Source organism: Tamandua tetradactyla, chromosome 6, assembly GCF_023851605.1.
Source record: "Tamandua tetradactyla isolate mTamTet1 chromosome 6, mTamTet1.pri, whole genome shotgun sequence".
Classification (NCBI taxonomy): domain Eukaryota; kingdom Metazoa; phylum Chordata; class Mammalia; order Pilosa; family Myrmecophagidae; genus Tamandua; species Tamandua tetradactyla.
Genome location: NC_135332.1, coordinates 15372358 through 15386465, shown reverse-complemented (window position 1 = coordinate 15386465; position 14108 = coordinate 15372358). Strand labels below are relative to the sequence as shown.

At 38.7% G+C, this 14108-nt stretch overlaps 1 pseudogene; it reads right to left on the bottom strand.

Annotated features, from left to right (window-relative positions):
* Positions 1–3033: 3033 nt before the first annotated feature.
* On the bottom strand, positions 3034–11155 carry LOC143686568 (uncharacterized; annotated as a pseudogene).
* Positions 11156–14108: the final 2953 nt, after the last annotated feature.

Here is a 14108-nt window from a genome sequence, read left to right as displayed (position 1 = left end):
TAGGTTAGAGTCCTACCTTAGCCTAGCCTGGTTTCAACTGATAATTCTGGGTGCAAGTCCCAGGCATACGAGAACTAGTTACTGAAGTGCTCACACTGGCGGTTGTGGGTTCGAGTCCCACTCTGGTTTCCTTTCTTTTCCCAATTTGAAGTTTAGAGGCACTGAAAAGGGAAATTATAATCAAGGGAAATGTTAATAGTACTGCCAACAGCAGCGACAGCCCCCTAAAATGGGTTTTTAATTATTGGCCAATATTTGGATATGAACCCATGAAAAAGAAAAAATGACATTCTTGTGCAAAATTGCCTCACCTCAATATGATTTACAATCAAGAGATAAATGACCTGGGTGGGCAACGGTGGCTCAGTGGCAGAGTTCTTACCTGTCATGCCGGAGACGTGGGTTCGATTCCCGAAGCCTGCCTATGCTAAAAAAAAAAAAATAAAGGAGAAATGACCTGAGGATAGTTGTATAGGAAAAAAAATGCTATATCACAAACTTGTATTATAAAAAAGAAGAAAAATGGGATGCAATACCATATGTACAATCGCATATGTCTTTGTATCAAAATAAGAATTTGGAAGAAAGGATGCAAAATTACAGCTCATGGGGGTCATGGTGGCTGAGACCCAAGTTCAATTTCTGGCGTCTGCCTATGCAGAAAAAAAAAAAAAGAATTATGGTTCAAACTAGTGAATTTTATATTCTATGTTTCTGTGTCTTGTGTCTAATTTTCTATTTGTATCTATTTGTTTGATGTGTATTTTCCTACCTCTGAATGGTAATGCCAAATTAACAAATAAAAATTTTAAAGAGAGTTCTATTCAAATTGCTTAAAGAGAAATAAGCACTTGTATATATATATATATATATATATATATATATATATATATAGTACTCCCGGAGTCCCAGAAATGGGGGAAGCAGCTTCTGGTGCTCTTTGAAACCCTGGGTCCTTGCTTCTCCTAACTTCTGGGTCCTGGCTTAGCCTAACTTCCCTTCTATACTGATAAGATTTCCCACACCTACTGAAGACTCCGTGGGTGTTGCAAAGAATTCAACCTTATCACTCAGACTTATGAGTCTGGATACTCAGACCTTTGCCAATTAACTTAAAGGACTACTGATGCAGAAACCTGAATAGACAAAACTATTTTGAAAGAAAAAAAAACAGAAAAAAGTGATGCTCTGGAGTTAAAACTGCAGCTAAATAAGCCCCAATAAAACCTCTAGGCAAGCTCGTTGCCCTCTAATTGTCACTCCATTCTGAGAATCTCGTAATATGAAAATTCAAATCTAAGGTAAATATTTTGATTGCTTGTTTCTTATGTCTTCATAAATAAAGGTAGTTCATATGATAAAAAAAATTCTCTCCAAGCTTTGTATGAATTAAATTTGTTTGTATTCCTAGTTAAAGATTGAACAAAACTGTAGAGAGAAGATACCTTCATGGATTTCAAAGCTCATTCGTATACGATGATTTCAGGTTTTTTTGGAGGACAAGGTAATACCTTTATGTGCCATTAACTCCTGTAAAAAATTATATATTGCTTTTTCAAAAGTGCATTGACTCAAGTGTATTAAGTATTTGGACAAATCTGTCTGGGCAAAACACGTTTTTGTAGTTTCATTTGCACAATTTCATTATATTATTTAAAAAGAGCTAAGCAATGAGTTTAAAAAAACCTTCAAGCCAGGATAAAAACATTAATCTTTTCTGTTCTATTCCTATGTTAATTCTTTATGAATAATCAGTTTATTTTTTCTCATTTAACAAGACGTCCACATATAACCATTCCAGGGTTTGAGCAGTCAAAGACTGGGGCTTTTATCCTGTCCTGTAGTGGCTCCGTTAACACGAGGTATTGGTATCTCCTTTCAAGGTTGGAAGTAGGGAGGGACGAGGAAAGAACAAAACATACAGAGAAAAATGCAGGTAAGATGGACCCTTTCTCAAAAACCCTACACAGTGACTTTTGCTTAATTGTCAGTGGCCAGGGTTATGAGACATGAGCCTTGTTCTTTGAAATAAAACCTAGAAGTTGGAGATTTTAAAAACAGCACATTTTACTTACCTGAAAAAAACCAAATTCTCTAGACATGGAAGACGATGAGCATGGGTATTAGGAAAGCAGCTAAAAGTATAATTCACTCTTGGCCTGATGGACAAACTTACCAAGGAGTCCATTTGATGCAGATAACCATGCTCTGATCTCACTGCATTTAAATTAGAGATCAGTAACAAAGAGGTAGTAAAAAATACCAACGTTACTCTGTATGGAACACACTTCTAAATATTCCATTGGCCAAATAAATTATTTCAACGGGAATTAAACATATCAAGAATGAAGTTATAATTAAAATACTGTACACAAGCCTTGGCGATTAAGATTAAGGGTTATTTAGAGGAACATACAACTAAATAAAGATGGAAAATTTACTGATAAAGATAGTCTTACCTTCACTGAAAAATCCCGAAAGAGTTGTCTCCCAGTATCAATGCTTAGATGCCCAGGAAGTGAGGGGCTGTGGCTGAAAGATTCCCAGACTGACTACATCCAGAGGGGTTGTCTGCAGTGCAAGTTTTACGTCTTTCCTCTGATGTAAACTTTCCCACATTCCTTACCTTATAGGTTTGTTCTCTTCAGAGTGATTTCTCTCATGAAGAATTCGATGTGAGATCAGAAAAGGGCTCCCCTGTCATTTTCTTTAGACATTCTCCTGCTTGCTGTTATGCCCAAAAGTTGAGGTGGTGTGAAAGTCATTTCCACATTAAATACCAAACTATAGGACTTTCTACAAGTTCTCACACTGCAAACATATATACATGTTTGTTAGGAGCTGAATGTGCACTGAAGTCTTCTTTCTCCAAACCACAGCTAGAGGTTCTCTTCCCAGTGTAAGTTCACACAGGTCTCTTAAGTGATGAGAAACTGGAATCTTCCCATTGTTACAAAAATTCAGCTTCTCCCAGGTTACATATATTCTTTCATGTACAGTAAGGTGGAAGTCCGTGAGGATTCTCTTGCCTTTCTATGAATCTGTGCTTGTTTTCACATGACTCCTAAGAGATGAATGATCACTGAAGACTTTCCCACAGACAAGGCAGTTACAGGGTTTCTCCCCAGTGTGTATTCTCCCATGCACATTAAGGGTAGAGCCTACGCTGAAGCCTTTCCCACAATGATCACACTCATAAGTTTTCTCTCCTATGTGAGTTCTCATGTGTGCCTTAAAGGTTGACTGTTTCTGAAGCCTTTTCCACACTGTCTACATTCCACACATTTCTTTACAAGATGAATGCTCATATGCTTCCTCTGTGATAAATAATCCCTGAGGACTCCCTCCGCCCCCCACCACAGTGCATTCATAGCATCTCCCTTGAGTATGTATTCTCCTGTGTGCAGTTAGATCAAGCTTGCACTGAAAGCTTTCTCACATAGGCCACACCCCTATGGTTTCTCTCCAGTATGAGATCTCATGCGTGACTTGATTGGCTGGTTTCTGAAGGCTTTTCCACACAGTGTACATTCAATAGATTTCTTTATGACATGAATCCTCATGCTTCCTCCATGATACAAGATTACCAAAGACTTTCCCACATTCTTTACATTCATATGTTTTCTCTATCAGGTGGTTTTTCTTGTGCAGATGAAAGCTAGACTTCCGCTGGGAGGCTTTTCCAACGGTGTGCCTTCATAGGGTTTCTCTCCAGTGTGATTTCTGACATGTTCTTTAAGACATGAGGGATGCTGGAAAGCTTTTCCACAATCATGACATTCATAGGGCCACTCTCCAATGTGGGTTCTCTTGTGTGCAGTAAGGTGACAGCTCCTGCTATAGGCCTTCCCACACTGATCACACTCATAAGGTCTCTCTCCAGTGTGAATTCTCATGTGTACCTTCAGCGAGCAGAGGGCTTGGAATGCATTTCCACAGTGACTGCATTCAAAGGGCTTCTCTTTGGTATGGGTCCTGACATGACTCCTACAGCCTGAAGGGTCACTGAAGGCTTTACCAGAGGCATTGCATTCATAGAGTTTCTCCCCAGTGTGCATTCTCTTATGGTGTGTAAGGGAAGACCTGATGGTAAAGGCTTTTTTTAAAAATTTTTTTTATTAATCAAAAAAAAGAAAAGAAATTAACACAACATTTAGAAATCATTCCATTCTACACATGCACTCAGTAATTCTTAGTATCATCACATAGATGTATGATCATCATTTCTTAGTACATTTGCATCGATTTAGGAAAAGAACTAGCAAAACAGCAGAAAAAGATATAGAATGTTAATATAGAGAAGAGAATTAAAATAATAATACTAATAAAAAAATATATATATATATAAAAAGGAAAAAGAAAAAACAAAAACAAAAGATACAAACACACAAACAAACAAACAAAATACCATATTTCAGGTGCAGCTTCATTCAGTGTTCCAACATAGTTACATTACACTTAGGTACTATTGTGCTGTCCATTTTTGAGTTTTTGTATCTAGTCCTGTTGCACAGTCTGTATCCCTTCAGCTCCAATTACCCATTATCTTACCCCGTTTCTAACTCCTGCTGGTCTCTGTTACCAATGATATATTCCAAGCTGATTCTCGAATGTCGGTTCACATCAGTGGGACCATACAGTATTTGTCCTTTAGTTTTTGGCTAGACTCACTCAGCATAATGTTCTTTAGGTCCATCCATGTTATTACATGCTTCATAAGTTTAGTCTGTCTTAAAGCTGCATAATATTCCATCGTAGGTATACGCCACAGTTTGTTTAGCCACTCGTCTGTTGATGGACATTTTGGCTGATTCCATCTCTTTGCAATTGTAGATAATGCTGCTATAAACACTGGTGTGCAAATGTCCGTCTGTGTCTTTGCCCTTAAGTCCTTTGAGTAGATACCTAGCAGTGGTATTGCTGGGTCATAATCCATTCTGCCATTCTATGTCTTTTGATTGGGAAATTCAGTCCATTAACTTTTAGTGTTATTACTGTTTGGATAATATTTTCCTCTACCATTTTGGCTTTTGTAGTATATATATCATATCTGATTTTCCTTCTTTCTACACTTTACTCCATACCTCTCTCTTCTGTCTTTTCGTATCTGACTCTAGTGCTCCCCTTAGTATTTCTTGCAGAGCTGGTCTCTTGGTCACAAATTCTCTCAGTGACTTTTTGTCTATAAATGTTTTAATTTCTCCTTCATTTTTGAAGGACAATTTTGCTGGATATAGGAGTCTTGGTTGGCAGTTTTTCTCTTTTAGTGATTTAAATATATCATCCCACTGTCTTCTAGCTTCCATGGTTTCTGCTGAGAAATCTACACATAGTCTTATTGGGTTTCCCTTGTATGTGACAGATTGTTTTTCTCTTGCTGCTTTCAAGATCCTCTCTTTCTCTTTGACCTCTGACATTCTAACTAGTAAGTGTCTTGGAGAACGCCTATTTGGGTCTATTCTCTTTGGGGTGCGCTGCACTTCTTGGATCTGTAAATTTAGGTCTTTCATAAGAGTTGGGAAATTTTCAGTGATAATTTCTTCCATTAGTTTTTCTCCTCCTTTTCCCTTCTCTTCTCCTTCTGGGACACCCACAACACGTATATTTGTGCGCTTCATATTGTCATTCAGTTCCCTGATCCCCTGCTCAAGTTTTTCCATTCTTTTCCCTATAGTTTCTGTTTCTTTTTGGAATTCAGATGTTCCATCCTCCAGTTCACTAATTGTAGCTTCTGTCTCTTTAGATCTACCATTGTAGGTATCCATTGTTTTTTCCATTTTTTTCTTCTTTGTCCTTCACTCCCATAAGTTCTGTGATTTGTTTTTTCAGATTTTCTATTTCTTCTTTTTGTTCAGCCCATGTCTTCTTCATGTCCTCCCTCAATTTATTGATTTGGTTTTTGAAGAGTTTTTCCATTTCTGTTCGTATATTCAGCATTAGTTGTCTCAGCTCCTGTATCTCATTTGAACTATTGGTTTGTTCCTTTGACTGGGCCATATCTTCAATTTTCCGAGCGTCATCCATTATTTTCTGCTGGTGTCTGGGCATTTGATCAGATTTCCCTGGGTGTGGGACCCAGCTGGTTGAAAGGTTTTTCTGTGAAATCTCTGGGCTGTTTTTCTTTTCCTGCCCAGTAGGTGGCGCTCGTCTGCCTGCGGGGCAGTTGGCCGGGGAAACCGCGCGTGGAGGCGGGGGTCGCTGGCCGCCGCGGCTTGGGAGAGTGCCGGTCCAAATTGCCCAGCTGGCCCGAGACGCCAAGCGTGGCGGGAGGGCCCTGCTATCCAACATTCCCAGTCAGACCGGGGAGCCATGTGCGTGGAAGGGACCCCAGTCGCCAGCCACCCCGGCCAGGAAAACGCGCGCCCCTCGGGTATCTCACCGCAGCGGATTCTCCCTGCCCGTTCAGCTGTTCCAGATTGGGGTACGCTGTCTTTTTGGTCTCTGTCGTGACTCCAGGAGCTGTTTCGCATTGTTTCTGTTTCTTTAGTTGCTTTTCTGGAGGAGGAACTAAGACCCGCGCGTCTTACTAAGCCGCCATCTTCTCCGGAACTAAAAGGCTTTTTGGCACTGATGAAATTCATACAAATTTCTTCTGCCATAAATGCTCATATGATGGGTGAGATGAGAGCTATTTTTGAAAGGTACCCTATAACCACAGTGGTGACAGGGTCTCTTCCCACTGTGCCTTCCCTTTTGCTGAGTAAGACAAGTGCTTGTGTTGAAGACTTCAAACAAGTGAACATATTCAGTGGGTGTGTGTCTAAGACAAGTTCTTTCCATTTCCACACCACTGGATGTTTCTTTCCCAAAAAATATTGTCCACAAGAATTAACCATTTGGTTTTAGATGAAGTCCCCCAATCTGGACAATAATCTTGGTGAAAAAAAAATTCTGTCTCCTCTGTCCTCAGCTCCTCTTCTTGCCCTAAGTGGGAGATGAGATTGGGTTTACCATGCTGATACCCCACTAAGCTAGGTTGCTATACTTCTCCAGAATTACATCTTTGTAAGGTTTTCTCTAAGAAGAGTCTGGTGTGTTAGTTTGCAAGCTGCCAGATTGTGATATACCAGAAATAGAATGGCTTTTAAAAAGGGGAATTTATAAGTTACAAGTTCACAGTTCTAAGGCAGTGAAAGTGTCCAGTTAAGGCACCAATAAGAGGTTACCTTCACTTAAGAAAGGCCAATGGGTCAGGAGCACCTCTGTCAGCTGGGTAGTCATGGGGTCCCTTGCTCCTGGGCTCCGTTGCTTTTAGTCTCTGTCCTTGTGGGGGTGCCTCACTTTGCTTCTCCGGGGCTGGCTTTCATCTCTTGGCTTCCCTTGGCTCTCTCCAGGTTCTGGCTTGCTTAACCTCTCATGGTGATGTCTGCTGGGCTCCAAGCTTCTCTAAACATCCGTGTCTCTGTCCTCTGAAGCAACTGTTCTCCAAGCTTTTACATCTGCTCTCTGTCGGCTCTGTGGCTTCTGTTGTTTCTCCAAAATGCTGCCCTTTTTAGAAGTCTCTAGTAATCTGATCAAGACCCACCCAGAATGGGTGGATTCACATCTCCATTTAATCAAAGGGTTACATTCACAATTGGGCGTGTCACATCTGAAAGGTTTTGGAGGCGAAAGAGAGACGAGGCAGATCAAGAAACCTTAGAGTGAGCGAGTTTATTCCTGCGTTCCCAGGCAGAGCTCACAGAACTCCAGGTAGGGAGTTGTGAGCTCGCCGCTGGGTCCTGGTGTGAGCAGTTTTTAAGCAACGGGGTTAGGTGACGTCCAGAAGGGGCGGCACATTTTACACAGCTTGAGTAATGGTGACCTTCCCTGTTCCCCCGACCTAACATTATCTTCGTGGAGATAATCTAATAAGAATTTCCACCCCTGCGATATTGAATCAGGATTAGAAGAAATGGCCACCCTCAAAAGATTGAAACAAGATTAAAGCATGGCCTTTCTGGGGGTACTTAATACTTTCAAACCAGCACATCCAGCCAGGGCCATTCCTTTGCAGGGAAGTCCGCAGCAATTTCCTGGAAAGTCACTGATTCCTGGGAACCAGCACGGGTTGGGTTCGAGGCTCCAAGCCATCGCAAGCAAACAGGTCCACAATCTGAATATAGGAAAAGCCTTTTGAAGAAAGGGGAATTTCTGATTCCTGGAGACAGGCAGCATCCTCAGGTGAAGAGCTGAGTAAGCAGAAGTCATTGGAAGCTGCCAAGGAAGGGCGAAGGTCGGGGAAGTTTCCAGTCAGCCGCGGGAAGTGGGTGGGGGGTTGGGGACAAGGGGGAGAGAGGGTTGGGGCGATAACAGCAAGAAACAGCAGTGGCTTCCGCTTCACCTCCCTCCCGTGTTAACTCTAATTAGACCCGGAGAGTCACATTAACAGAATCGGTGCGCTTCAAGTTTACTAACTTTTAAACCAGAAGACTCTATTCAAAGGAAAAAAGAAAAACAATAGCTGCTTTTGTAAACCCACAATTAAATCATGGTCTGGGCCAAATAGCAAGCCCTCCTTACCTCCAAAAAACGATTTTGAGAATGAACCCTTATGAGTGTTTCATAATACATCTCATTGAGGTACTGATAAAATAGTAAACTGAAAAATGCCATGTTTCTGAAAACTATCTCCTGTATGCTAAGTACAATACAAGCATGAAATTTTGTTTTACTCAAATGTGTTCCCCCTAAAATTTATACAGACTTACTAATCTAATGAGCTAGTATTGGATCTAGTAAGTATTTAAAATAAAGAAAAAATTATGTTTGCATTTAAGCAAATTGAATCATTATTCTGACAAATTTAATTTTGACAGTAATTGCATATTGTAAGATGTTTGAAGACAGTTTTTAAAATAATTTTGGTAATTTAAGTATGTAAGGTGTACAGGATGTATTTTTTTATTAAGGAAAAAGAGACTAATTTTGTCCTAAAATAAAATGATTGTTACAGAATGAGAAAAAGAAAAAAAAAGTAAGACAAGACCTGTATACATATAGAAAATTCATGGAAAAAGAACTTTATTTCTCATGGTCAAAGTTGGGTAAGATTTGGTAAGCTTAACTATAAAGTTTTTTAAAAAGCTTTGTATTGAATATACTGATGCAGAACTAAAATTTAGTTTTCTGTCTATTAAAGTGATAAAATTTTCTTCAATTATTGGTTTGTTTTAGTAAGAGATTTTAAAAGCTTTTTTGTGAATGATCAATGTAAAAGGCAAAAAGTCTCTGCTTTATTAGAATAACTTCTTGTTAAGACAGGGGAGAAGAGGGAAGTGGCACCAAATCCTGACAGCATGAGCACTGAAAGCGGCTGTGCCTGAAGCAAATCTACCCAGGGACTAGTCAGCTAGAGGACGGAATAAATCTCCCTTTTGGCTTAAACCAACTTGAGGTGGGTTTCCTATCATCTTAAACCCAAAATATTGTGGACTCTGGACTCATAATGCATGGGTTTAAACTGTGGCTGTATCACTTATTAGCTGTGAGATCTTGGGCAACTTACATAATATTTCTTGCCTCAGTTTCTTTATCTAATCAATGGGACAATAATAATGCCAACTTCAAAGGGCTGGTGTGAGGATTAAATCAGTGAGTGTACCTAAAGTGCTGTAACGGTCCTGGATACATAGAAAACATTATATGGATGTCAGCTATTTTACCATCCTCACCATCATAAGTTCCATCATCATCATTATTATTATTACCAAGTAAGCATTGGACGGGACAGAGTAGAATGGTTCATTCTCACAGAAGGAAACTCATCATCTCGCCTAACTGAAGGCCTAGGTAACCTTGTTGTTTTTACTGCTTAACTGATAAGATTGATGGAGCAAGTTTGGGCCATTGATGCATTTAGGATATGTCTTAATAAAGCAAGACTTTGTCAAGACCCTGATGGTGTCTATATGGAAAAGATTAAGAATTCTAGATCAAGTCGGGCGATGATATTTGACTAACCGATTAAACTAAGCCTCAATGAGAAAATGAGATTTGAGCATGACTTGGAAGAGAAGAGGCTCTTCGTCTTGAAAATATCTGTGGGAAGAGGGTCTTCGGGACAGGGAAGAGCTGGTGCAAAGGTCCTAAGGCAGAAGACAGCCAGGAATTTTGGAAGACCCCAGCTAGACCAGAGTGAACAGGGAGTCATCTGGTGGGAGGTGAGGGACGGAGAGATAAGCGGGGCCAGGTCATGGGGCCCTATAAGCTATGGTTAGGACTTCAGTTTTTAAACTGAGGGAATTGGGAGCCAAAGCAAGGTTTTGTACAAAGGGGTGGCATCTGCGTTTCTTTCTTTTTTTAAATTTTATTTTATTATTATTATTTTTTATTTATTTATTTTTTTTTTTAGAAATCATACCATTCTACATATGCAATCAGTAATTCTTAACATCATCACATAGATGCATGATCATTGTTTCTTAGTACATTTGCATCGGTTTAGAAGAACTAGCAACACAACAGGAAAAGATATAGAATGTTAATATAGAGAAAAAAAATAAAAGTAATAATAATAGTAAAAAAAAAAAACCTATAGCTCAGATGCAGCTTCATTCAGTGTTTTAACATGATTACTTTACAATTAGGTATTATTGTGCTGTCCATTTTTGAGTTTTTGTATCTAGTCCTGTTGCACAGTCTGTATCCCTTCAGCTCCAATTACCCATTATCTTACCCTGTTTCTAACTCCTGCTGGACTCTGTTACCAATGACATATTCCAAGTTTATTCTCGAATGTCGGTTCACATCAGTGGGACCATACAGTATTTGTCCTTTAGTTTTTGGCTAGACTCACTCAACATAATGTTCTCTAGGTCCATCCATGTTATTACATGCCTTTCATTTTTAAAGCATCACTCCAGTTCCTGGTGCTGAAAGTAAACTGTCAGTCAACAAGAGCAGAAGCTGGGAGACAATCAGGAAGCTCCTGCAGTAACCCAGGTGAGAGAGAATGCATCTCTTGATGTTGATTTTATTCTCTCAAACCAGCTTCCTCTTGCTGAAAGAACTATGTCTTCCGGGGGTGTCAATGCTCACATCTTCACAGCTTCTGACTGGCGAGCAAGGCCTCCTTCCCTTTAATTCAAAATTTAAAAATAAATAAGTTAAGCCCAGAGAAAGGCACGCACCCATCCTATACTCCTCTAGCCATCTTACCACAGGTCCAGTACATAGTTGGCACTCATTGATGCATTTGGAAAAAGAAATAAATAGCTCACAATAAAAAAGAATAACTTCTTGTACTTTATGTAACCTTTACCATGTCCTTGGTTGTTTTAAAAAAATACGATAATATAGACTCCATGTCATGTCAAAATAATGTCTCCATTGATGTTTATGTTGACTTTAACTTAAATAACAAGTCTTCTCACCTTAAAAAAACAAAAACAAAGTTTTTTCCTAGCTTTAGTTAAATGAAGAACCAGATATTGTTTCACAGGGACCATTTTCCTGGTTAACCTAATATTCAACTCAAGATCAAACCTTTAGGGTGGTCTTTTATTTCAAACTGTCTCTTAAGATTTTCCAAAGGGGCCCCTGGAGAATCACAGAGGATTTATTCTTTTACCTTGTAAAAAGAAAGTGCTATAAATAGTTTTCATTTAATGTGTTATGAATTGTATAAGAAATGCTGTCAAATTAAAAAGGTTTTTCTAACCCCTCAACAGTTTAATGTATATTGATAAAATATGATTCATATTGGTGTTTAAAGATTAGATAAAACTCCTGGAGCCCTAATAATGTTCTCACTGTCTGCGTTATGTCCTGAAACCTATCTGCACGATATAAGACAGCAGTATAGTATTGTTAGTCATGGTTTTAGTTATTTTAGGATGTTATATGGCACAGAAACTACCACATTTCCTCGTCAGTTACATTGTTTTACTCTGATGCGTTTCTGAAAGTGCTTGCAGTCAACCACAGGTCAGAGCATCATCCTCAATAAGAAGGGACTTTAAAAAAGAAGCAGGGCCAGTCTACAAATTATGTTCTATCTGTTAATGAACATAACCTTAGTGAAAATGTAAAGGTGAGAAAGGATGAAACTCCTGCTATAGTCCATGGTGAATAAACTCAATATAAGTTAATTGTCAAATGTTTTTATTTTTAAAACAATGGTTTTATTTAGAAAACACTCACAAAAGAATTAGGACCTAGACTGTAAGCTCTTGTAGCAGTCACATTTGTTTCTGGGCTTTAGTTGTTATTTCTAACTTCAGAGATGCTTTGCTATTTGTGTGTTGCCTAGTAGCTCCCTAGAACTTTGGGTATCTGTGTAGCACCTGAGATTCAGAATTGGGGTTCTCCAGTTCTGGAAATGCTGAATAAGCTGCATCAATTCTAAAAAAAAAAATGACTCCATATAGCAACTGTTGAAGACACTGAAAAAGGGATCAGACTTCAATTAAAAATATAAATAGGACTGATTTGATTAGCATTAAAGTGAGTCAGAATACAAGGTAAAGGGTAATAGTATCTGTACTTTGAGACTTTAATTTCTATATGAAGTCAAGGCAGAGAGATTTATTTTATCCAAAATCTGAATATTCTATGGCACACTATCTGATTTAACTTGTTTAGTCAGTTATTTGAACAACCTAACTCAGCTTTATTTAACATAGAACCTAAAATAAGAAATAAAGTCTGAGTATTCTGTACAAGTTGAGAATAACTTAATGCATTTTGAAATAGTTTGAACATAAAATGAAAAAGTATTTGTAAAATCTTTTGAGGGACTAGATGAAAAAAGCATGGAACTTCTCCACCTAAGGAATTTCTGCTATTCTCTCATGCTTATTGAAACTGTAATAATAATAATAAAAAAAAACCTTACAAGGTCTAAATCTGAGATTGACTCCTGTTCGAAGGCAAATTAACCTCATTTAAACTTATAACAAGGAAACCTATGAAAACAAACTCTATAGATACATGACCCTTGCTTCATAAAAAGAAATACGTTAATAAGCCAAGTCCTCGAACTTGAAACTTGCATTTATAAAACTTATTTCTGCCATGACAAAATTAATCCTAAATAATTAATGCCTAAAAGAAACCTCCCTCTTACTCAATGTGGCCTCTCTTTAAACAAACACCACAAATAAACTCACTACCTCCCCTACCCCTACTGAGGATGAATCTCCCTGGCACCCCCAAGGTATTAGTATTAAGTAGTGGGACTAATACTAAATGTTGATCAGCAATGTTTTTAGAGAGAGAGAGATCTTAATAGAAAGGGGGGAAACGTTAAAAAGAGAGAAAAAGAAGAATTTCTATGGCTAAGAGATTTCATATAGAGTCTGGAGGTCATTCTAGAGGTTATTTTTATGCAGGTCTCAACCAGATATCACGAACTGCCACAAAATGCAACGCTTCAAGCAAATTTGATCCTAAGAGCCTGAGAACATCTGAACACCATAAGCAAACCACATGGCTGCATGAAATCAACACTCTGAGCTCTATCCAAGAATCTATGAAAATATGGATATATTCCTTTGTAAATCCCAAAATCATAATCCTTCTACTTCTTCTAGTTGAGCTTATCATTTTCAATTTACTTGCACTTTTTCTTCCAGAAACTTAAAGCCTCCTGATCACTCCTATAACAGGTAAGCACTGAGACGCAGAAAGACCAGTCCCTCCGAGAACAATTCATGAAGACCTTCAACTGCAGGCAAAATAATTCCGTTCCTCTGCCCCAAAACATCTACACCTCTTTTCAGCATGAAGAAGTTTGACCGATCATCACCCAGATATCCCTCAAGATTGAGGAATGGACAAACAAAAGGGGGGAATGTAGCAGAGAGCTAACAAATATGATTATAGTTACTGAATCATGATCGAAATGCTAACTTTCTGATATATTGTTATGTAGCCAGAAGCAAATATCTGTAAGTGTTATAACTTAGTGAACTATAACCCAGATGCTCTGGTTTCTATAATGCAGATGTTTAATACAGTTTTGAAACTGTATCAACTTTATCCTGTAATTGAACTAACAAGACAATGCATGACTGGTCCCTCTTGTGCTCCCTTATCTTGTTTTGTAACCCTGAAGTTGGGTGCCCTTGCACATACCCCCTCACGTAGCCCTCTTCATGATTGTTAGTGAGGTAAGATAAGTCAGC